We start from the raw sequence: 25,391 nt of genomic DNA on the forward strand, positions 1-25,391 counted from the left end.
TGCAGACTTGAGCTCATCAGGGGGAAGGAAAGGTTTTAGTTTCCTTAGGATGCTAATTTTGAAGTTTGCTACTTTGGTAGAAGCACTAATGTGATCCTGCATGCTCAAGATCCTATCGAACACTATACCCAGGGATTTCGTAGAGTTTATGATATGTGATGTGCAGTTGAGAGCAGACTGATTTTTCATGTCTTCCTCAATGATGGGTGCTTGCTTCAGCGGGGAAATAAGGAAGAATTCCCTTTTGAGGGTGTTTACTTTGAAATAGTTGAAGTTAAGCCAGTTAGGGGTTTTGTACAAGGTTCTGTTAAGTGACAATATCTTCAGGAGATGTTCATATACAGTTGGGTGTCGTCTGCATACTTGTGGTAATGGATGTTAGAGGCTTTGAGGATTTTGGTGAAGGGTTCAATAAATAGGTTAACAAGTGTGGGTGAAAGCGAGGAGCCTTGGGGTGCCCCAGGCTGCTGGGACTGAGATGGGAGAGGGATTAGTTACATTTAATTCTCTGTGTTCTATTATGGAGAAAGGAGGTGAACCATTTTAGTACTGCGCCAGAGAGCCCCATCCTATGTTCCAGAAGGCTCAGGAGGTTGTCATGTTTGACCGTATTGAAAGCTGATGAGAGGTCTACTAGGATTAATAGGCAGGATTAGTTCCTCTCAAGTAGGGTAAGCGCGTCATCAACTATGTGAGTGAGGGCTGTTTCTGTGCTGTGGCCTTGACGGAAGCCTGATTGAAATTGGTTAGTAGCTGGAATTCCTTAATGTGGTTACATAGTTGTACCTGTCCACATTTCTAAATGAGCTTTGCCAAGGTAAGGGTGTTAGTGATTGGTCGAAAGTTATTCAGATCCTCAGGGTCCGCCGTAGGTCTTTTAAAAATGGGGAGAACTAACCCCGACTTTAGGCAGTCAGGGATATCACCTTGAAGTTGGGAGGCATTAACAATCTTGGTCCAGTGCGGAACTAGAGGCCTTATCATTACTTTAAAGAAATATGAGGGAAGGGTGCCGTTCAAGTGATTTGAGGGTTTCAGGGGAGTTAGAATGTTGAGAATGGAAGTGTCATTGAAGGTTGAGAATTGATTCCAATGCGCATTGTTGTTATTGTTGCTAGCCCTCTCGGGTTGGGCGCTATCCTTGCCTAGTACAGTGGACACCAAAATGTTTGGAGATGTATTGTGGCTTGTGCAAATCAAAGTTTGTCCCAAACTGAACTGTTTTATTCCTAACCTGAGAACTAAATCTTAGCAGTGGTGTGGGTTTGTGAACATTTCCATGTATTCTTGTATGGGAAGCCCTTCGCTCTTGCGACTGATCATCGAGCATTGCTGAATATGTATGGAAATCCAAAAGCAAAAATTCTTCCTGCATTTAAAGTTGGGGTCTGCGATTGCAAGAATACAAATACACCATTGTTCATCAAGCAGGGAAAGATCAGATCCTTGCCGACTTGTTCTCATGAATGCCTCCCAATATGGCTCGATTGGAACAAATTGCCACTGTTAAATGTCAAGATAGTGACATGTTGAAACTGAAAACAATTATAACACCTCTTACCAGTGAGAGTGAATATCAAAAGATAAAGAATGTCAAAGATTAATTGTCTCCTATGCAGGAAGGCATTATCCTGAAATTGTCATTCCAGAGAGTCTGCGAAACAGAGAATTGAAGTGGCTCATTAAGGGAATCATGGAATTGTTACCACGAAAGAAGCACTCCGAGACCGAGTTTAATTTCTACATCTCAATGAGAGAGTTGAAAAGGAATTAAATGCCTGTCATCTATGTAAGCGCCTATGGTCGAAAACTACTCAACGTGTTGTAAATTAGCATAAATGGGTTAGCGTTAGCAGAAGCCATTTCGCATTTAGAAGTTATCTTACCCGTTTTTTAGAAGCCATTTTAGTTTCTGGAGGCCATCTTGCCTACCATGTGCTGCCATGTGCTCACTTTGTGCATTGTCCTACCTTCCTTTTAACTGCACTTGAAGTCTGCCTAGTAACAGGATATATTTAGCCTCCTCCACTTCCACGCATGCTCAGAAATGCCTGGTAGAGTCTGCATCTGTTACTGATTAAGTTTTACATAGGAATGTGTTCACTACATTCTGAAACTGTTAGCTCCTCCCACTTGGTTCCATATGTCCTTAAATGGTATTCTTTGTGTGCTTGCAGGAGCTAAGACTGCCCCCTTTTATGTATGCTTACTGTGTAAGTCTGAAATGTATATAAGGCATCAGCCTTCTGACTTCCTCAGACTGCCTCATTCATTTGCCATGGCTTTTGGGCGACGCAGCCTCACCTCACATGAGTGTAATAAACTGTCCTTTGATATTTCAGAGTTCTGTGCCAGCCTTTTATTACTTTTAAAGGACTCCAAGGTTCTTGAATTCCACAATTGGCGACCGCACGAAGGGACTCATCAGAGAGGTGACAATCTGGAGGAGTGATCAACTTGCCAGGAGGCAGAAAACTGCTGAGCAGCATAGGACTGGTTTCTGCAAGGAGGTATGCTGTGCACGGCGCGCTTCTGCTGATTTCTTGTGTCTGCAGCTCGGTGTGTTTTCTGACCTTCCTGTCCTCTGGTCCTCCTAAGGATGTCACCCCCCCTGACTGAGAACACTTTTGGCGTGAGTATTAAAATGTAACATAAAAAGATAGACTGTTAGATGAGACTTGGCAGTTAGAATTTGGACAGCTTATGTTTGGTAAAAGTAATTTTGCGGCGCCTGTTCTAAGTTTTGAATGTCTTTGTAACGCTTACTGTGGCATATTTTGAATTTGAGATAGACTTGTCTACTTTGAACTACGTTTGATCTTCGAAGAATATGATATGAATATGATTTGATGTGATTTGATTTGATATGTATGTGTTGCAACTCATATAGGCAGGTAATGCGAGGATATTTCCTCCACCTTTGATAGTAGTGTATACTCTGCACTATTTTTGGCATGCCTGTTGTCCTTGGTTTAAGCTCACATGTTACAATGTGTTGCTTTTGTGAACGGTACCATAATGTGACTTGAAGTAAGTGAGCCGGCTTCCCTTAGAAGGGATACCTAAATAGGTTTAGGTGTGAAAACATATTTCTTCCTTGGTGATATTGTATCCCCACGGAACTAAAATATGGCCATAATACATGTAAAGATCTTTTGTTCTGCGCACTTTTATAAATGGGGGAATGCAGAGCGATTTTTGGTGCTCTGCCAGTCAGAAAACTTGTGAATTGAAACATCATTGCCAAACATTCCTTGTAAATATGACGTACAACTAGCATTTACAAATTGGTTTGGTTTACGATTTGTTTGTGGCTTGTTTTTTGTTTCAGTCCTATGTATTGGTCTGTGGGTTCAATGTGTGTTTAAATGTGGGGTTTCTGTTCTTGTTAGTGTAATTTCTGCTTGTGAATAGCGTTGGCGCGAATTTATGAAAAAACATGCTTTAAGCGCCGTATTGTGTGTCCTGCATGTTTGAAAATGTTTCTGTTTCTGTGTGAAATGAGCTCAATGTGTGATTGTGGATTTCTTGATGTTTTTCAGTCTGTTAAGAAAAATGTTGGATTAATTGATATTAGGTGGAAACTAAATAAGAATGCAGTAATCTGCCATGTTACTTGCCAAAATACTTATATGCTGCTCGTAATTTTTTAGACTAAACAAGGCACATCTGTGCAAAATGTTAAATGCTTAAATTAGATAGAGTTGAACATTTACATTTACTGGGAATATGAAAGGCCTGAAAATTAAATTGTGGGTTCTGTGGGGAAAAACGAATTTGAAGCCTTCCTTTACTTACATGCATTTTCATACATGTAAAATGTTAAAGTTTCAGCTACAAGTGAATTTTTGCTAAGTTTAAATGTATTTTGTGGCACACAGGTTTCTAAAAATGTCTGTTTCCTGAAAGCTCTAGGGTCAGCTTCGTGCAGGTCATTTCCTGCCTTCCTGCCTTGAGACCGGCAGATGGTGTTTTTTTTACAGGCCATAAAACATTGGAATGTTGATTCAGCCAGAGATTAGAAGGTAGTTTAACACGGGCTGAATTTAGCAACTCAGAATAAGTGTTTTAAAGGGTTACAAAAGTAAGTTGCATTATTTTGTATTACAGGAAGGCATTTCAATTGGGGTTTTTGATCATTTCCTAAAACGAGTAAAACAAGTAAAAAGAAATAGGGGTATATTTCTGGGTTTGTGGCTCAAATGTTCTCTTTTAAATTCTGGCGCGAAAATATGTCTTGTTCTAACTTAGGCTTTTTGCGCATAGGCTCATACATGATTACATCTACACTGTTAGGCAAAAGATGCAGTTTGGTTTTTAAATGCGGTTTTAGTAATTCAGAATGGGTTTGAAAAAAATAAACAATAAATAAATTATTAAACATGAAAAAATTATTTGAAAAAAAAATATGTGTTTTTCAAAATCGTTTTTAGATATTTAGAAAGCTTAATACTCATACTATGACCTCCTAAAATTAAAACTTGATTAAATTAATGTGTGACTGACTAATTAGGATATTTGCATGTTAGGGTTTTACTTGACGCAGGCGTAAAGGCTCATTTTTCTAAGGCATTACATGCCTATGCCTCATGTTTGCTCCTTGCAACATGTAAAGCACATTCTAAGGATGATTAATATGTAATGCAAGTGTAGAATTTTCAATTTTAAGTGCCCCAAACTCAAAAGTCGAAAATAGGTTAAAATGGACCTTTTAAAAAGCATTCTAGTCATTTACCATAGCCTTGCAGTGTTTCTGGCTTTCAGAGAATGCATGTTTGTATCTATTACAAAACGTGTGGGTTGTTATTATTTGAGGTTGTTCTTCATAGCTCAGTGAGCTACTGTGCCCGGTGTAGAGGTTTATGTTTAATATCAGGATTGATAATTCAAATTTCGGCAGGGCCTACTCTGTCTTTTATCTTTGTGGAGCTGATAACTGAGTGCAATTGTATAGGCTGGTAGCAAACATTTAAGATAATGCTGGTATGCTTTGTTGTTATGTTCTGCAAATTGTTCACAGTAAATGTTTTACTAAATGCATTTTATTCCTGAAAGAAGTCATTTATATAACATGTGTTTTTCAACAGGGTTGATCTTGTAGCTTAGAATGAGTGGGGAATGGTTTCTGGTCTTGTAAGTTTAAGGGAGGAAATAGGATATAGGGCCCACACGGTAGGCCTGGCAGAATTTGACCTTAAGGTCAGTGAGAAGGGGGTTTAGGAGTAAATAAGTGAACAGATGGAGCAAGGACTGCTTGGTGAAAAAGCTTCTCTGATTAGCAGAATTTCAAGCTTGCACATTAGATGGGTTACATGAAGGTTTTTGTTTTTGAGTAGTGCATTCTTGACCAGCCCTAAAGAAAGAAAAAAAAAAGCAGGCCCTCAGGGGCTTTGGAGAGGGGGGGACCATGTGGGGCTCGCAGGCTCCCAGGGCTGTGAAGGGGCGCAGGCTCCCAGGGCCATGAGGGGCCGCAGGCTCTCAGGGCCTTGAGGGCAGGGGGTCTGAAGTGGCCACATGGAAAGGCTGGTGCAAGGAATGCAGTGTGTCTGTGAAAAAGTTTTACAGTCACTATGAAAGCGGGTTAGCATGTTTTACAATGAGGATGGTTGGTTAACAGTTGAGATTTACTCTGTTATGCGCTATGTTAGTAGTATGTTGCAAAGAGATGGGTTTTATTATGACTTACTTGAAATGAAATGTTTGTGTGTTTTTTTCATGATTTTGCATTTTTCCCTTATGAATGGTTCTTGCTCATCCTATGGGTCACAAACGGCACTGTAAGTTGTATTTGCCAGTTTTGATAACCAGCAACTGGTGATAACCTGGCAAAAAGCGGGGTGTGAGTAAAATGAAAGCGTACTTTTGGTGTAATTTTTGATTTTGACAAATTAAGCTGGCCTGGATTCTGGGTTTTGGGTTGCATGCATGCACGCGTTTCTGCTTGATTACAAGTACCATTGTGCTTTGTTTATGCTTTTTGTGCTTACTATATATGCATGTATATTTGATGATAGCGTAATGACATGTTTTGTTTTATTAGCTGCTTTTTGATATTATTACAAATTTGCCTGTGTTGTGAAGAGACATGTATGACGGTATGTGTCGCTCTACACCACGTGGTTAATATCTGCGTTTATACTAAATTTCACAGATATGATATTTGCATACTGTGATCACAAAAATACATTCGCCTCACCAGTGGATGTTAAAATTTGACCATAATAGTATTGAAGTAAAATAAAAGAGATATACAGGAAGCCACAATACAGATACTGCCCTTCTCCCTTAAGGAACAGGCAGGCCTAGATTTATATACATATCCTTGATTGGACGTAAGGATGCAATTATAGATTCGTGGCTCTTGTTAAAAGGTGACCTAACTTTTTCATTTTTTCTACATTTTTCATTTTTTCCCTTTAAGGAGGAACTGGACAATTAACTGAGATTACTGTCTATGGTGTAGCGCTTCTCCCCAGATGTTGCATTGTGTCCAGACTGCAGAGATGCAATAGGAACAACAACATTATGCATAATTCCCTTTAGTATGACCTGACCAGACTGTTTCTTTCTCTTTAGACTTTTTCTTTAGGCCTATATTAAATGTAATGCCCATTCTAATTAGGTTCTCAGTTCTTTCAGCTTCTGTTTTAATGTTTGATGGACCACATGTGTTCTAATAATGGAAATATTAGGAGTTTGTACTCTTGTTTTTTCTCTGTTTTCACATTTTTGATAAATTAGCCATTGTCTGAATGTCCCTGACCATCTCTTATGTGATTTCGTTTTTGAAATGTTTTAGGTGAGGGATTTAGGAACACTCAGATTTTCTCATTTAGGAAAATGTTTACCCATTAGATGATGCCCCTATATGTAAGGACTTCCACTCAGATAAAATGTTTATGTAATTGCCTACCCCTAGATGATAGAAGACATGCTCTCATATGGAAACACAACTGAAGAAGCTAGAGTCATTGCTTTGCGTTCTATGAGAATGATAATGCATTTTAGATTATGATAGTCTCATGGTGTATGACCCCTCTCTTGAAGATTGTAGGGTAACTGATTGCAATTCCCTTGTTAAATATTGAATTGTTTTTGTACAACAATTGAAGGAGACTAACAATTGTGTCATATCTTCTACATTGATAGGTTCTGCAGGATTCTCCAGAGTCAAAGGGAGAGTGACACCTGCAGAACGAATGACAAAGATGAATTCGAATTCCTATCCTTGACAGCCATAGATAAAAGCAGGAAGTTTTGGTTTATAGTCCCAGCACCCAGTAAGGAATTTGCACACCATCAATGGTATACCCTAGTTCTTTGTTCACTCTACTGCCCAGCATTCCACGACAGAAGAAAAGGGGTCCTTTTGGTTTTGCAACAGAATTTGAATTGGAAACTAAAAGCGCAAAAAGGTACCTGTTATGTACTGGCAACCTCTGACAGTGTACAGCCCCTTGAGCCCTTGGCCTAAGTTTTGGCCTGAAGCCCTTGAGTCCTTTGGTCTGTGTCTTGGCCTGAGCCTTGGTCTAAGTTGGCCACACCGTTCCCTTTTTCACCTTTGCTCCAACGAAAAAGAAATGAAATGGAGAATTCGAGATTGTCAAGAGGCACTATCTTATGGTGCCCATGAACGAGCAGCTTGAGCGTCCTCTGACACCGAACAAGGAGTGTTGGAGTTTGAAAGTGCTGCTGATTTGCTAAAGGAGTTTCCTTGACAGTGCTTGGATCTGCACGAGATGCTTTGTGCCCTTGATCACGAAGAGCACGTCATTTGTAGTGTCTGCCGTAGTGTCTGCTGCAGATGAGAGACACTGGTGCACTGCCCTTATGACATGGAGACTTTTGACTGAACTATGAGTGTTTGCCAAAAGGGGCACTCCAACGGATGCTGAGATACATTTCTATGGAAGGCCTGAAATGATGAGGCCCTTGCAGCGATGGATGAAGAGATTCGATGAGCAATAATAGTCCGCCAGAGGGACTTGGAATTGGACTCTGGGCATAAGTTGTGGTTATAAAAGTGATTCCTTAAAGGTTAAAAATACTGGGTGTTGTGGAATTAATTTTTATTGTCTTGCCTGCAATATTCTAGAGTAGTGTTCTGTTTAGTTTAGGTAGAATAAAAGTTCATTCTCTGTGGAATAGTATCTATACCCAACTTGAGAGCATTGAAGGATTGCATTGATACTGTTTTATATGAGTATATAGTGTTTTCTGAAAGATTTTAGGATTTGCTATTGCTTAGGGTTGTGAAAATGCTAATTTCTCTGTAATAGTGGTCATTATTTCTTCCTACTGTTTGTATGTATGCTTATGACCTAATGTCCCGTTCTTTAGTATTCCTGGTCATACCCTTGCTGAAATGTTTAGAATGGAAATGGTTATCTAGCAATGAATTAGAAAATTGACGAAATTATGTTCAAATTAATGAGCACCTGTTTTCCATGTTCCTACTGAGTAATACGAATGTCTTCAGCAAACGCTAAAAGGGCCATCTGTTGTAAATTAGCATAAATGGGTTAGCGTTAGCAGAAGCCATTTCGCATTTAGAAGTTATCTTACCCGTTTTTTAGAAGCCATTTTAGTTTCTGGAGGCCATCTTGGCTACCATGTGCTGCCATGTGCTCACTTTGTGCATTGTCCTACCTTCCTTTTAACTGCACTTGAAGTCTGCCTAGTAACAGGATATATTTAGCCTCCTCCACTTCCACGCATGCTCAGAAATGCCTGGTAGAGTCTGCATCTGTTACTGATTAAGTTTTACATAGGAATGTGTTCACTACGTTCTGAAACTGTTAGCTCCTCCCACTTGGTTCCATATGTCCTTAAATGGCATTCTTTGTGTGCTTGCAGGAGCTAAGACTGCCCCCTTTTATGTATGCTTACTGTGTAAGTCTGAAATGTATATAAGGCATCAGCCTTCTGACTTCCTCAGACTGCCTCATTCATTTGCCATGGCTTTTGGGCGACGCAGCCTCACCTCACATGAGTGTAATAAACTGTCCTTTGATATTTCAGAGTTCTGTGCCAGCCTTTTATTACTTTTAAAGGACTCCAAGGTTCTTGAATTCCACAAACGCCTGTTGAATATGTCAGAGTTACTGTGACGGGGTCGGGGATTCTGACTTTTCCGGCTTACCTGTTTCACCTCTCGTTGAACAGCATTCTGGGACATGGCGGCGCAGTGAAGAGCCATACGACTCGGAACCAGAGGACGATGTGGAATCCTGCTACTTTAACTGGGCGGAGTTGGACAATGAACACGACGTTGGTTACGCCCACTCAGTTCCGGTAAAAGCCGCCCAGGACGACTCACAGGTGTGTGTTACACCCGGAGGTGAAGGAGGATTGCACGTCGGACTGCACGTCGGACGTGGACGAGAAGAAGACGATAACCAAAGACTGCCCTTCGGACGAGGACGAGAAGAAGACGATAACCGAGGACTGCCCTTCGGACGAGGACGAGAAGCAGACGGAAGGAGTCCAGGAGAAAAGACCCCGGAGCAACAAAGGTCTACAGAGCCGGACGAGAACAGCAAAGGAGGAGACCTGAGGAACAGGGAATACGGAAGACGTAAAGAAGAAGACGACAAGCCAGGAGGCCAACAGGAAGGCACTTCGCCCAGCCACACTTCATCGAGGGAAGTGTGGCTACCAGAGGTACGATCACGGCTTTCAGGCTGGGCGGGTTTTAAGTGGGTTAAACCACGAAAGTAAAACTGTCACTCACCCTAAGCACTACCCTCCCCTCACTACCCAACACTAGTCGGAGAAGTGTGCACGTGTGAGTCCTCACTCCCTACCCTGTGCGATGGTCCAAAACCAGTAAGTATAAAACGCTGTTCTTTTTCCTTCCTACCCGGCGGAGACGTTCCGACATCGTGGAGGTGAACGCCTGGACCACCAGTCCCAGAAGCCCTCGGGACACTCGTCGAACGGCTGTGGAGAAACGCTACCAGAGACTCACCAACGAGGCCGAATCAACGTTACCGTATTACAGGAAAGCAATACGTCGAAAACGTTTATTGAAAGCAATAAAACCAGCGTTACCCAAAGTACCCGTGTCTGTAAGTCTGTTAGACGGTGCTGTAGCTGCCGCCACGAACCCCACTAGCGAACAGGTTAACCCCGAGGTTCCACAGTTACCAATGCATGCTTTGGAAAGAATTACAGTGAACTTCTTCAGTCCTCTTGGCAATGGATATTACCTGATGGTGGTTATTGATGAATATTTTCATTTTCCTATGAGGGAAGATCTCTTATCAATCACTCAAGAACATGTTATTGAGAGATTAGTCAGCATCTTCACGACTTGGGGTGTTCCTGCAATCTTAAAGTCTGACCAGTCCACCTTTCAACAGTCGACTTTCTCAATTATCTTAATGAGAAGCTTCAGAGGATCCCACCTTTTCGGCACAGGCCAATAGCCTTGTTGAATGTTTTATGAGTACTCTAAAGAAGCTGTCCAGCACATTGTACTAGAGAAACTCGATCTTAAAGCTTTCTTAAAATAAACTCTTTGAGCTTATTGCTCGAATTCCCTCAACCATAGGTCAAAGCCCTTGAAACTAGATGTTCGGGAGAGCCATAATGACCAAGTTACTGCAATGGATTAGCAGAAGAGCAAATACCTAGGAAGAAACATGCATAAAAGACTTGGATTGTAAGAATTATTTTTAAACTTTGTGGACAAGCATCAACATGCCAGTGGTGTCACTTTTACTAGAAAAGATCGAGTGATTGTTCTTCAAGATATAGAACGAAAGTCTGATGCTCCTTTCAAAGCTGAACCATTTCATACTGTGACCAACAAAGGACATATGCTGACTGCCACTGCAGAATGTCCTGGGAAATACATTATGTGAATCTCCACGCATTGCTGACATGTGGCTAATCGCTCGTCAGGCGCAGATGTCATTGTAGAGACTGGGTCTGAAAGGACAAGTGAAGAGCTTTTGACTGGGGCTGGCTCTCCATCCCATGCCAGTCATGGACACTTCTACTGCCTGTCCCCAGTTTCCAAAGACACAGTCGGGACATTTGATCCAAGCATCACAAAGATATATTAAAGAGCTTGAATTGTAGATACATTTTTAATAAACAAAGAGGGAGATGTAGTGTTGTTTGAGTTTGTACTGATATATTGGATACCAATATAGCTGCCACAAATCATCAATGTTCATTTTTCATGTCACGGTCCAGCACTTATTACCATGGCTACATCTTTTGTTTTCCTGTTCAGACGAGTAGGGTATGTGCTCTCATATTGGGCCCTACTCCTTGTTCTCATACGATCTTCCCAGTCAGTGACTTTGTTACTTGAGTCTTCCGAGTGTCCTGCAGACAGTGTGTATCTTTTCCTCAGTCATGGCATCTTAAAATTTGAGAGCATGGCTACTAGCTGTATTGCTTCTTCTTTCTACCTGTAACTACAGCATAGAACCTGCACTTCATTAGGAGCCCAGCCTTGCCAAGTTGGTTCAGTGATTAAGAGTGAGCTTTATTGCCATAATAGAGGTTGCCATTAGTCACTGCCATACTCTGGGGAACACATTGGCTCAGTGGCTAAAGCCTTCTGAGGAGAGATTTGTTGGCAGTTAGCTCTTCAAAAACCCAGTGTGCTGATATTTTCTGGGCAATTGTAATTGTCGTTTTCAACAAAGAGTGTTTTTGGAAGATTAACTCATTAAGATATATACAGTGGCTTGGTAGATAAAGGCATGAAAATCAGGCAGCTCACAAATTGCTGCACTAGGACTTTTTCGGAATGTTGCTTAAATAAATGTCTTTCATCAGTTAGTTGTGGAGTCATGTGCAGGTAGGAGAGGGTCCTCTGGTGTGCCCCCTGTTGCTGTAGTCAACTTTCCCTCTTTCCTTCTGTAGACACTGAAGAGGCTGAGGGGTACCACTGCTGCTGAGAATCGTGGCTGACCTCAGTCTCTTTGCATGCAGGATCACCCGACACCCACAGTGGGTGTGGATGGATGGTTCGCCTCGGGTAGCAAATTGGGGTATGGTCCATGTGATTTTATGTGTGATTTTCATGGTGAAAATTGTGTGATAGGTGGAGCTGGGTAAGAGGGCAAATGTGGATTTCTATATTTGCAGAGGAATGTGGGAGTGGGGTGTGGGAGAGATCCGAAAAACTATTTAAAATTTTGGGTACTGCAGACAGCTGGCAAAGCTGAGCAAGATGGCAAAGGTGAGCAAGGTTTGAGTGTAAGCAGATCATAGACGTATGCATTAATGTCATAGGGAGCACAGAGATAGTAAAACTGAAGAAGGAAGGACCTTAGCTAAATGATTTGAGACTGGATATCAGCATGTAGGGTATGTGTTAGACCAATCAGCTTTAATGTGGTCTACCCCAAGACTTTTTGTCTGCTTATCTACATTTCTGCTGATTGTTTTTGTTGGACTTAGGAGTCTGAGCACTTTCAAACAGCTGACTAGTGCTAAAGTGCATGTACTACTCTCATAAACATGGTGTTAGATCTATCATCCGTAGCATGTTCTTCCCCCAATTTCTATCCCGCTTTCCCCCACTTTTTGCTGCATCTTTATTGTTGTGCTGTAAAAACACGGGTTAACCCAATAAGTCGCTGGGACCTGGGTAAGTTTCGAAGGAGTGTCGAAACGTCGACACTCCTTCCCATCTTCAGCCTTTCTCCCGATTTATCATTTGTGATTTTGTTATGAGAGGCATGAGTTTATTAGACTAACTTATGAATTGTGATCTTTAGCCTGTGTTAATTAATTATCAGTAATATTTATTGAGGTCATAGTGACCACTGTTTTGTTATCTGTATAGTTCTTTCACTTTCTAATCACTACCTTTCCCTTTCCTTTCTATTAGGGGCACCAATTATGATTAAGTATTGATGTATTTTATGAACAATGTTTTATTGAATATCATTGTACACGTTGTGATTAAAAACAATGTTGTGATATACTTTTTGAATCCATTTGAGATATTATTTAATCTTGGCCTATTTGCTCTAGTATCTGGGACCACTTTGTTCGCATCTTTATTGTTGGCATTAGGGCGTTAACACCTTGGCTGCTTTGACTTTTCCCCTCCTGTGCTGCTAACCAAGATTTACCATTGTTCATGACGAGCTCAGCTCGCCATAAGCACAGCTCCACTGTGCCTCATGTCGAGCTGAGCTCGTCATGAGCAGGGAAGGGGTTAAGTACCACATCAGTAATACCCAGTGCTAAAGTGCCTGTGCTTCTGCCCTAAAAACAGCAACATTGGTATATACCTGATTAGCATGTTTAGTATACTTAAACATTCCTTGTAAAGTGGCATACCATATACTCAGGGCTTGCAGTATAAAATGCTACTAGTGGGCATGCAGCACTGATTGTGCCACCCACGCAAGTAGCCTTTTAAACCTGTCTCAGGCCTGCCATTGCAAGGCCTGTGTGTGCAGATTACTGCCACTTCGAGTTGCCATTTAAAGCCTCTTGCCAAGTCTTAAACTCCCCTTTTATTACACATAAGACACCTTTAAGGTAGGCTCTAGGTAGCCCTATGGGAAGAGTGTTGTGCAAGTACTTTTAAGTTCTACCTGTACTGATAGAAACAAACAGCTACATTTGTATGACATTACTTTGAGACCTACTCCTCTCATAGGCTAGCTTTTAAGCTGTAATTCCTGATTAGAAAAGAGAAGCTAAATAATGTTTCATATCTTGGAAAAGGTAATGAGTAATTCTCTTTAGTGATAAAGTTGGATTTAACATTACTATTTTAGAAATGTCCCTTTAAATACGTGGACATGTCTCTGCTCTTAACTTAGCTCAGTGTGCTTGCAGCCTTTCTCCAATTCGTGCCTGGGATGGGTGGCAGCTACACATTGTGCCTTCCCTCTAGACAGCCACAAACACAGGTAGGGGTTGGTGTAACACAGGATTCATCTGCATTCATCTGATCGCCTTCCTGAACGGGGAGGGAATGGGGAGAAGGCACTGATATTTACATCTGAATATACTGTGTCCTGTCCCCACACAAAGGACTTATTACCCCCACAGATAGCCTGGTAAGGGGACCTGTGCACTTCAAGGAGTTGCTTTGAAGTCTTACCACACTTCAAAGGCACATTTTGGTATATGTACTGGGGTTCTGCCCCAACTAAATCAGTATACTACTGGACCTGCGAAGAACTATGCCAGGAGTAAGGACTAATGTGCTACAAGGATTGCCACTCTGCTTGACTAATTTTTCTGCGGTACTGCTTTACTGATGTGCTGAGCTGCCATGCTGCCTGCTGAACTCTGCCGTGCTGAAAACAAGAACTGGACCCATCTCACTGAACCTCCTAGAGTGACTACAGGTCTTGCTGGCTTGCCTCCTGTGTTCTGAAGTCTCAGGGTTATAAATGACTCATGCAACTCCGCTGGTGACATTTATGCGACCTACCCTTGACTGAGGTGCCCCCTCCAGTCCTGAATCTCAGACGTGGGTCCTGCAGCTGACTTGCTACAAAATTGACTCATCGTTACCATTCAACACAGAGGTCAATATGAAGACATCCCTGTGTGGCTCAACGAAGATGCGGGACCCGTCTGTGAGGTCTTACAAGAATGAAACAACGGTCTGAAGTTCCGACTGCGAGACTTGACATGAAAGCAGCTACCCAACTGCATTAATCTGAACCTTTGTTGCATACTCTCATTGACAATGCTTTGCTCGATCTAAGATACTTTGTCAGTGGAACTTGTTAGAGTCCTGTAGCCAGCCTACCATCCATCCTGGTCTGCCTTAACTTTGGTTTTACCCTGGTCAAGCACGACCTCAAGTATCCTTTTAGCGCTATTGACTGCTAAGCAACATTTTTGATCTATTAGTTAAAAATGTGTAACTCTGATTCTAATGATTGGAATTCTGTCATTTTTATCTTATTTTACTGAGATAAAGATGATTTATTTTTCTAAACCTGTGTGAAGTCTTTTTGTTGTGTTATTATAGTGTGTCTGTGCACAAATACTTTACACAGTGCTGCCTAATTGCTCTGTGCAAAACTACCAGATTGTGAGCACGGGTTATATTTTTGTGTGTATCAAGCTTACTCTGACTAGAATTGAGGTCCCTACTGGGACAGGGTTCCGTCCTCCGACAACTAGAAACCCCATTTCTAACATTGGAAATCGGAGGTGAGGAAAGGACTCGTGCTTGTGCAGAATCACTGACAGAATTTCGACTACAAAAATATCGACCTACAAGAATATCGAGTCAACAATATCGAGGGCAAAAATATCGACATCCTATCTACAACATGGTAAGTACAAAAATATCGAAAAAAAAATATCGATGTAAAAAATATCGATGTTAAAAATATCGTTTTTTTTTTAATATATAAATGTAAAATTAAGTCTATAAGACTAATAAATAAAAGAAACCTATTTAAAAGTATCTAATAATATTTAAAAGTAATAAATAATACATATATTAAGAATACATTAATTAAATATATACAGTAAATATGTAATATATAGACACTGAACAATAAGTATTAATATTTATTTTACGAATTTATAAATTAATGAAATATATTCTAATTTACTAACACATTTACAAACATAAAAGAGTAACATAAATAAAATGTAAGTAATATAAAAAATAAAATAAATATTTGATATTTTAACAATTAATTAAATAAAACGTTGGATAGCGTAAGGGTAAAAATTTCTATTCCTACTCCAGATGGTACAACAGTAGGGAAAACTGACCCTGAACTCAAAAAACACCCCTTAACCCAAGAACTGAAACTGACCCTGAACCCTAAAAATACCCCTTTACCCAAAAACTCAAAACTGACCCTGAACCCAAAAAATACCCTTTTACCCAAGAACTGAAAACTGACCCTGAACCCAAAAAATACCCCCTTACCCAAAAACTGAAAACTGACCCTGAACCCTAAAAATACCCCTTTACCCAAGAACTGAAAACTGACCCTGAACCCAAAAAATACCCCTTTACCCAAGAACTGAAAACTGACCCTGAACCCAAAAAATACCCCCTTACCCAAAAACTGAAAACTGACCCTGAACCCTAAAAATACCCCTTTACCCAAGAACTGAAAACTGACCCTGAACCCTAAAAATACCCCTTTACCCAAGAACTGAAAACTGACCCTGAACCCAAAAAATACCCCCCCTACCCAAAAACTGAAAACTGACCCTGAACACAAAAAATACCCCTTTACCCAAGAACTGAAAACTGACCCTGAACAAAAAAATACCCCCTTACCCAAAAACTGAAAACTGACCCTGAACCCTAAAAATACCCCTTTACCCATAAACTGAAAACTGACCCTGAAACCAAAAAATACTCCTTTACCCAAGAACTGAAAACTGACCCTAAACCCTAAAAAAAACCCTTTACCCAAAAACTCAAAACTGACCCTAAACACTAAAAATACTCCTTTACCCAAAATTAATTAATATTATTTAATTAGCAATTAATTATTAATGAACAATAACAAATAAAGTAAATATATTAGCAAATTAGCTGTAATTATTATAATTTAATAATTAATATTATTTTTTCCCAATTAATTAATTAACAGTAATTAAAAATTATATATCAATAAATCACTCTAATTAATGTAACCAATTAATATTATTTAATTACCAATTAATTAATAATGTTAAATATGTACAAAATAATAATAATTAATTAACTAATTAATATTAATTATTTCCCAATAAATTAAATATAAATTTATAAAAACATATATTAATTAATTAATTATTATTAACTTACTCCCCACCCCATTCCCCTATAAACCCACATCCCGCTACAAAAAATATATATCAATTAATCAATAATTATTTTCCCAATTAATCAATATTAATTAGCAATTAATTATAATTAATTAATTAATCCTACTAATTATTAATGAACTTACCATAATTAAATTACTTCCCACCCTATTCCCCTATAAACCCACAACCCGCTACAGAACATATATATATCAATTAATAAATTAATTAAAATTATTTTCCTATTATTTTCACATAATTACCAATTAATTATAATTTATTAATAAATCCTACTAATTACTAAACAATTTACCATAATTAAATTACTTCCCACCCTATTCCCCTATAAACCCACAACCCGCTCCGGGACAAAAACATAAAATTTACTTATAAAATTATTTATTATTATATAAAATTCATACACATATAATAGTAATTATTTTAAATACTTAAATTAAACATATAACTATACAATAATACAAATATCGATATTAGTGTCATCGAAATTAGTAACATCGATATATATGCTATCGATATTACTTACTTCGATATTACTTACATCGATATTAAGTATTTCGATATTACTTACCTTGGGTCGATATTCTGTCCTACGATATTCTTGCCTTCGATATTATGCACCTTCGATATTTCAGACTCGATATTATGGTAGGTCGATATTTACAACTCGATATTTTGACTGTGTACCGCTTGTGCATACTACATAGTAATTCAGTGTTCAATACAACTCTATACTTAAGATTAATTCTAGCCATTTTCAATTCTCCATGATTGGCCTTTTGATTTTTCAGCTAATTTATGTCTTTCTCTGGAGAAGCAACACCTGCACTTATTTGTGTCTACAAGGGGCTTTCTAAAGTAGGTGGAGCTAGAGAAGGCTTTGAGGGCCTCTGTGAGAAGTAGGTTGCAGGGGATGACATCCCAGATGAGGAGCGGGAAATTCCTACGGGGGAGGGTGTCCTCATTTTGGTGTCTGAGTTGGCTCTAAAACTGCCTGTGGAGAGAGCCAACACTTCGCCAGGAGCAGTAGTAGTTCCCAGATCAGGGAGCATTGTCTCATCCACGAACCAGTCCCCAGAGGAGCTGGCAGACAGGGGGGGGGAAGGGAACTAAAATTGGACCTTGCCAAGTTGAGGCAGGATTGTGAAGAAATAAGTCTGGCCATTGAGGAGGGGAAACCTACCCACTAGCTCAATCTCAAGGAGATTAATATAAGATCCCTATAAGTGGGGTTCAGCAATAGCAATGGTGGCCACAAAACTACTATGGCCACTGGTGAGTACAGAGTCAGGATCTCAAATTATTTGGTACCCAGTTATGTGGTGGGGGATGACATATACAAATGGTTTGTAGCCTATGAGGCATCTCTAAGACTGCACAAGGTCCCAGAGGAATTCTGGGGTGGTAGTTTATGGAGGTATATGCCCACGGAGGGAAGGGACACATTCTTTACACTAGAGGACCTGACATGCTACACTGCAATGAAGGCCATCCTAGTCAGGAAGTCTGGACTGACCCCTTAGATATATACTCTCAGATTCAGGAGCTGCCACAAGATCTCACCACAGACATGGGTAGATTTCTTGAATTTATGGATGATGATTATTCAGAGCTGTCCAACTTGATTTTGAAGGAGCACATGCTTTATATTTGTTTTCCAGAGATGCACCAACACCTAGTTCATAGCGACTATGACACTTTACCCCACACACATTTACAATGCATGCCATTATCCCACATTTTTTACTCCGCAAAATCTTTTACAAAGCAGGGCTTTACAACACAATCCATTACAACGCATTGTCCTTTACAGCGTAATTTAATATTGTAACTTCACCGGGGGCGTTGTAATGGGGAATGCGTTGTAATGGTTTGCAGTGTAAAGTCCTGTGCTGTAATGATTTTGTGGATTAAAAATGTGCGGTAATGCCATGCGTTGTAACACAGTCATTGTAAAGGATATTTACCAGTTAATAGCAGGTTTACTGATCCCAGGAAACTTGCCGAGTAGGCGGACATCTCAGTCAGCACCAGAGTGTCCAAGAAAGCATCTTAAGGAGACTCCCAAATGGGTGATTAGTGTTCCTGCCATAAGAAGGAGGGGGCGAGGGTTAGAACGACAGAGTTCTCTAATGGACCCAAAAAATACCTCACAGGGAAAATGTTCTGGTTCTCATTCCCAATCTGGCCACCAGAAGAAACAAAACTACCCTGATAAAGGTCAGCAGCCAAAGCCCATTAATTGCTATGAGTTTTATGCCTATGGACACTACATGGGGGATCCCAATGTATTAAAAAACACCTCTCATTGGACAAGAACTGGACCCATCTCATTTGAACCCAGAGTGACTCCAAGCATCCAGGGTGGCTAGTGTAGTGATTGTAGTGTCTTAATATGCGGACACAGAGGTACTTGTCTAACTCTTTATTCTTACTTCCGCTCTGCTCCCCATCCCTACACTAACTGACCCCTTCCTGTCCTGTCCCCACCTCTTCCCCTCTGCCCACCTAACTCCGCCCACCCAGCTACTGGACTGCTAACTTCTTTACATCTCCCCCTTTCTTAGTAAAGCAACAAATGAAATAGAGATTAGTCAATCTCTTCGATCAGTCTCTTGGGAGGCTGCACGTGACGTCTGGGTCTCGTTGGAGTGGGCCCAGTGCCCTCTTCCGGTAGTCCTTCTGCTGATGAATGTCCGGTGTTTGGTGCGACAGACTCTGGGTTGTCCCGGCCCGCAGGCGTAGGAATTAAGGTTGTACTTTCATGGTCTTCGGGAGAACACTTTTCGAAGTGAGAAGCGTTGCGGGTGACTCGCCGGGTTTCTGATTCCGCAGTCACCATGGTGCCCTTTTGTTGGACAACTGTTAGAGGCTCATCCTTGAAACGACAGTCAGTCTTTTGGCGTTGTTCCTGCTTGACAAGGACTCTGTCACCTTCCTTCAGAGAGGGTGACCGGGCTCTCCGCTTGCTGTCAGCATACTCTTTCATTTTTTCTTTGCGAAGCCGATCTGTCACGGCCATCTCTCGATGTTGTTGGTCCGAGAGGGGCTTCCTCAGTGCTCCGTCCCATGTTGGGATCCGATTTCTCATTGTCCTCCCGAGCATGAGAGTGACAGGGCACTGGCCCGTTGTGGAATGTGGAGTAGTTCTGTAGGCGCTGAGGACCTCGTTCAATGCCGACCTCAAATCCTTCCTCTCGGCAGTGGCTTGCTGGAAAGTTCTCTTAATGGTGGACATGAATCTCTCTACAGTGCCGTTGGCCTGTGGCCAGAGGGGCGTGACTTTGCGGTGTTGAAAGTCCATTTGCTTCGCGAAATCGCTGAATTCATAACTGTTGAATGGGGGTCCGTTGTCCGTCTTGATGACCTTGGGGACGCCCCATGTCGCGAAGACTTCCTCGAGTACCTTGAGGGTGCAGGCGGCACTGGTGGATGATGTGAAATGAGCCACTGGGAATCTCGAGTATTCGTCCATGATGAAGACCACGTATTTCCCTGATTGCAGGGGCCCATAAAAGTCCATGGCAACTTCCTGCCACACCCCATCAGGCAATGGGGTCATTTGTAGAGGTGCGGGTGAACTGCTGTGGCTGGTCAGTTGACAGAGGTGGCAGTCTTTCAATGTGTCTTCAACCATCTGGTCGAGGGCCGGAAACCAGACCCGCTCTCTCAGTGCTCTTTTGGTGGACACGACTCCCCGATGACCTTCGTGAGCGAGGTCAATTACTCCTTGCCTCAGTATCGCAGAAATGACCAGTCTGTGGTCTCTCAGAAGGATGCCGTCAGTAGTTACAGAGAGTTCATCAGAGACATGTCGGAAAGCCTGGAGTTCTTTCTTGACGGCAGGATCTTCCTCTTCCTCCTGCGGGTGGTATCTCCACCGGTTGGATCGTATGCGCTTCAGCACTATTTGTAAGATGTTGTCTTGATTGGTCGCTTCCCATTGGTGTGCATGGGGATAGCCGGTGGACGAGCATGACCAGTCACGAAGTGGATGTACTCCTCCGCGATGGAAGGCTCAGCCTCTGAGGATTCTCGGGGGTGGCGGGACATGTAGTCGGCTGGATTCTCCGCCTTCCCCGGTTTGTGGACAATTGTGAAAGTATATTCTTGTAGTCGTAAACCCCATCTTTCGATCCTGGGGGGCATCTTGCATTTGGGGTTCCCGTAGATCGTGACGAGTGCCTGGTGGTCGGTTATGAGCATGAAATGTTTCCCGTACACAAAGATGTGGAAGTGTTCACACGCCCACACAACGGCCAAGCTCTCTTTCTCCGGTTGGGAGTATTTTTTCTCCGGGTCGGTAAGGCTCCGACTGCCGTAGGCGATGATCCGCCTCTGATCCGACTCATTGTCATATTGTGCCAGAATGGCTCCCAAGCCCACAGGGCTTGCGTCCACGGTGATTTCCGTTTTCCTCCTGGGGTTGAAATAGGAGAGGCAGTCGGCCGATTCCACGGCGTGTTTGATGTTCATGAAAGCACGCTCAAACTCCGGGGTCCACACAAATGGCTGGCCCGCTTTCGCGAGGAGCCTCAGTGGGTGACTTACAGTGGCGTAATCACGAATGTAGCGGGCGCAGTAACTCGCCATTCCGAGGAAGGAGCGTAGGTCGTTGACGTCAGCCGGGCTCTTGGTGTTATTGAGCGTGGCGATTTTATCAGGGTCCGGTTTCATGCCACTCGACGAGAAAATGTGACCGAAGAATTTCAGGGTGGATTGATGAAATTCACATTTTCCTCTGTTGAGGGTCAGGTTGGCTTCCATCAGGGCGTGGCAGACGCGATCAAGGGCGATGTCGTGCTCCCGCGTGTCAGATCCGTAGACTAAGATATCATCGCTGTAATTGAGGGCGTTAGGTATGTGTTGGATGGCAAGCCGTATGGCCTCCTGGAAGATTTCGGCAGCCGATGAGACGCCAAAACTGAGCCGTTTGTAACGGAAGAGACCAAGGTGTGTGGCGAATGTTGTGATGGAGCGAGAGCTGTCATCCAGTTCGAGCTGATGATAGCCCTTGTTCAAGTCCAGTTTAGAAAACACTTTCGCCCCGTTGAGCGCTGTGATCATGTCGCTCAAGTGTGGCCCGGGGTGTCTCTACCTTTCAATGGCCGTGTTCGGCAAGCGCATGTCCACACAGAGTCTGACCTTGTTGGGGGTCCCTTTCTTGGGGACGATGACCACCGGGGACACCCAGGGAGTGGGGCCCTCAGTGCGCTCGATGATGTCGGCGTCCAAGAGTTCCTGCAGTTCACTTTCAACCGCTGATTGTAGGTGAAAGGGCACCCGCCGCGGATGCTGAGCCACCGGTTTGATTTGCTCATTAATGTGCAGATGAATTTGCCGGCCCCTCAATTTTCCCTTGCCTTGGAATAGTTTGGGAAATTTCTCAGCACAGTCCGAGCTGTCATTCACGTTAAAGAGGACATGCACCAGTCGAAGACGTTCAGCGGTGGGAAGGCTCAGTAAACAGTCCGCATCAGGCCCTTTAATGACGTGGATGACCGCTGGGACGGAGATGTTGCCGTGCGTAAGGGTGGTGTCAAATTTGCCCAGACATGGGAGCGGTTTCCTCGACATCCAGGTGTACACACGGACAGGCGCGAACCGCAGGCGAGGTTTCGGGTCCATGCGTTCATGCTCTGCAACCGAGATGTAATTGAGTGACGCTCCACTGTCCATCACAAACCTGGCGGCGTGGTTACCCACTTTGATGTTGAGACGTGGGTATCGTTTGAGCTGATCATTATCAGCAATGTTGATGTATTCAACGGTGTATGAAGACCGCTTGGACGAGGATGATCTTGATTCCCTTGATGGAGAACGACGGTCCCATCTGGAACGTCGAGATTCTTGGCTGGAATGCGATGACGCGGGAGATCTGATGGGCTCTCCTTGAACTGCTCTGATCTGGTGACGTTTGGTCTCCGATCTCGAGGGCCTCTGCGGGCCATCGCGTCTGTCATCATCATTGCGTCTTTCTCTGTGGTAGTCCCCACACATGGCTTCAAAGTGGTTGGACCGTCCACATTTTCTGCAGCGTTGGCCCAAGGCAGGGCAGGAGTCGATGTGAGGGTAGTCGTATCCGCACCTGAAGCACCGTCTCGTGCGTTCGGGTCGTCGATCCCTCCTCTCAGGTTCCTTCCTCCGGTAGTCCGGACGTCGTCTGGGCGAGAATTTAGAGCGTCGTGATCTGTCTAGCGGGTTTCTTCTTCCCCTGTCACGCCGTTCCTGTCTTCCATGACTTCGTTCCGAGATGCGGTTGGCATGTTCGTGACTGGTACTAGGCCCGGTTTCAATGTCCGCCGCGTCTTCTTCAGCTTGGTCGTACAACCGGGAGTTCTCTTCAATTTCTTCTAGTTCTTGCAGTTTTCTTAGCAATCGCCGCCTCAGAGATTCCGAGTGACAACCAGTGATTATTTGGGATTTAATGGCCGCATCAGGCGAGAAATTTGTGAAATCACAGTATTTTGATTGTCGTCGCAGTCGATGTATGAACGAGCTCAGAGGTTCTTCTTTCCCTTGGCGCTGCTGGTGGAACTTGTGTCGTTCGTAGTCGACATTTCTCTTTTGCAGAAAACGTTTATTTAGCACATCTTTTACCTTGACGTAGGTGTCGGCCTCTGTAACTGGGATCTCTCGCACAATTTTACTTATCTCACGCCCCCCTAGGTTGCGGAGGGCTATTATCTTTTCCTTGTCCGGCTCTATTTTGGACCCTTCAATGTAGTCCTCGAAGTCCTCTAGCCATTCTTGCCATTTTTGGCCCATGCTGTTTCCACTTGTAACTGTTAGTGGCTCAGGTGCTCGTAGATGCGTTCCTCCTTTGACTTCGGTTCGCGCTGGAGGGTTAGACATCTTGACGGTGGGTCTTCAGTGCTTGTGCATCACTGTCGCTGACGTTAGTTTGCTTCTGTCGCCAGTGTCTGGTTGATCCTGCAGTCAGTGTTTGTTTCTGGCCTTTATTTCTGCTACCAGTGTTCGTTTGCCAAGACTTGTTGTTTTCAGTCACCAATGTTTGTTTGTTTCCTGTTACCAATGCTTGTTTGTCAGGATTTGCTGGGTTCTATTGCCACTGCTTGTTTGTCTTCAATGTCAATGCTTGTTTTTTGGTCTTTGCCTGACTCCAAAATGGCCGCCGCACATTTACACAGGGTTTGTCTTCAGGGCTGCCTGACTTCAAGATGGCCGCCCCCTTCGCAGCACACGAGGCTCTCTCTCACGTTCCCAGGCATACATTCAGGCTGCCAGACTCACGGTTGGATGCTTCAGCTCCTCAGGTGAGGTTGGGGTGGGCTCCCGCTGCCCAGCGTGGTCTTCCGGTCTCACGCGCCGGCTCGATGCTAAACCTCACGCATCGGGCGGCGAGGCTTTACTTTTCTTGGCGGTGGGGCGCTTCGTCACTTGTTCGTGGGGCACTTCTCTCACCCTCACAGTACTTCGGGGTGCGCTGGGCAAGATCGGAGTGGGCTCCCGACCTTCGCTTGTGTTTCTGTCGGGTCTTCCACACCCATGGGACTCGCGTGTCCGACGCGACCAGCGTTTCCTCCTCTGGCGCTTCGGCGCTTTCACTTTTTTTTTTTCGTTCTCTTTCTCTCGGCAAACTCCCGCTTCTGAGGGGTGCCAGGTCACTTCTGTGGGCTTCACTTTTGGCGCCACAGGGTCGCGGTGGCAGCGGAGCTCCAGGCGCTCCACGCTGCAGGACGGGGCTCGCTCTGGTCGGTTTGTTTCTGGATCCCGACCTCGTCGCCAGTTGTAGTGTCTTACTACAATAATATGCGGACACAGAGGTACTTGTATAACTCTTTATTCTTACGTCCGCTCTGCTCCCCGTCCCTACACTAACTGACCCCTTCCTTTCCTGTCCCCACCTCTTCCCCTCTGCCCACCTAACTCCGCCCACCCAGCTACTGGACTGCTAACTTCTTTACAGTGATGGTGAAGGAGTTTGTCCCAGTTAATACGGGGAGTATAGTGGGGTTACCCTAGTATCCCTGGTAACAATGTGATTGTTCCTAAAATCCATGTTTCCTCAAATACTTCAAAGTATACACAATTGGTTATCATCAATCGATAAGGTGTTGAGGCTCAGAGTGACACTGGAGCTAGCATGACTTTGGTTAGGAGTCCGCTGGTGCAGTTCTCATTTTGGTGACCTGCCAGAGCTTACTGGATGGCAAGTGGAAGGAGGAGCCACCAAGAAAGCTGTGCCGGGCACAGAGGCAGTGCCCACCCCTTGAGGGTTTGAGGCAACAGGCTGAATCCAAAGCAGCAGGTGATGCTTCTGGAAGTCACACATCTACTGGGAGGATAACCTCCTTTACAGTGAGCCTAAGCTCCTGTGCATGGGACAACCAGGTCCTCCACTTTTATTGGCCTAGTCTCAAGACTTCCTCAGAAATATTCTGTAGGACTTGTGTGACCTGCCAGGCCAGTGGAGAGACAAGGCAGAGGCATAGGCCGAAAGCCCCCCTTAATCTCATGCTTGTTGTTGGCACACTTTGAGAGGGTGGACATCAGCATTGTTATGTTATGTTATGTCATGTTAATTGAAGCTTGTAAAGCACACGGTCACCGAAAGGTTTCATGGCACTAATCATACG

This window comes from Lissotriton vulgaris, chromosome 7 (assembly GCF_964263255.1).
Source record: "Lissotriton vulgaris chromosome 7, aLisVul1.2, whole genome shotgun sequence".
NCBI lineage: Eukaryota > Metazoa > Chordata > Amphibia > Caudata > Salamandridae > Lissotriton > Lissotriton vulgaris.